This window comes from Antrostomus carolinensis, unplaced genomic scaffold (assembly GCF_000700745.2).
Source record: "Antrostomus carolinensis isolate BGI_N321 unplaced genomic scaffold, ASM70074v2 scaffold11537, whole genome shotgun sequence".
NCBI classification, from domain to species: domain Eukaryota; kingdom Metazoa; phylum Chordata; class Aves; order Caprimulgiformes; family Caprimulgidae; genus Antrostomus; species Antrostomus carolinensis.
This window is the reverse complement of record NW_010326661.1, coordinates 16609-17026: the sequence shown is the minus strand read 5'-3', so window position 1 is coordinate 17026 and position 418 is coordinate 16609.

Genomic DNA, 418 nt, shown 5'->3' with positions numbered 1-418 from the left:
GCTGTCCAGGCCCTGCCATGGCGGGGGCAGCACTGCTGCCTCTGTGTGCCACCAGGCAGGGGGATGTGGGGACAGCGAGGTGCCCTTCAGCTCTCACCTGCCTGTCTCTGCCCTGGGCTCTCTGGTTTTGATGTCACACCTTGTAGGCAACTTCTCTTTGTCCTGCACAGATCTGCTCCGGCTGGATGCTGGTGCTGCTGGGAGGGGTCGGCTGTGTGCAGAGGGGGATGGAGCGGGTTGGGGTGGGTTTGGGATCACCGCTCTCTGCTCCTTCCCGTCCCCGCTGCCTGCTGCCATAGGCTGGGTGCCGCCAGGCTGCTTTGTCTCGCCCGCTGTCCTGCACGCTTCATTTTTCAGTCTGGCGGGAGACAAGTGCTGTTATTAATCTCGGCGGGGGTTTGTGAAACGGGGGGAAGGC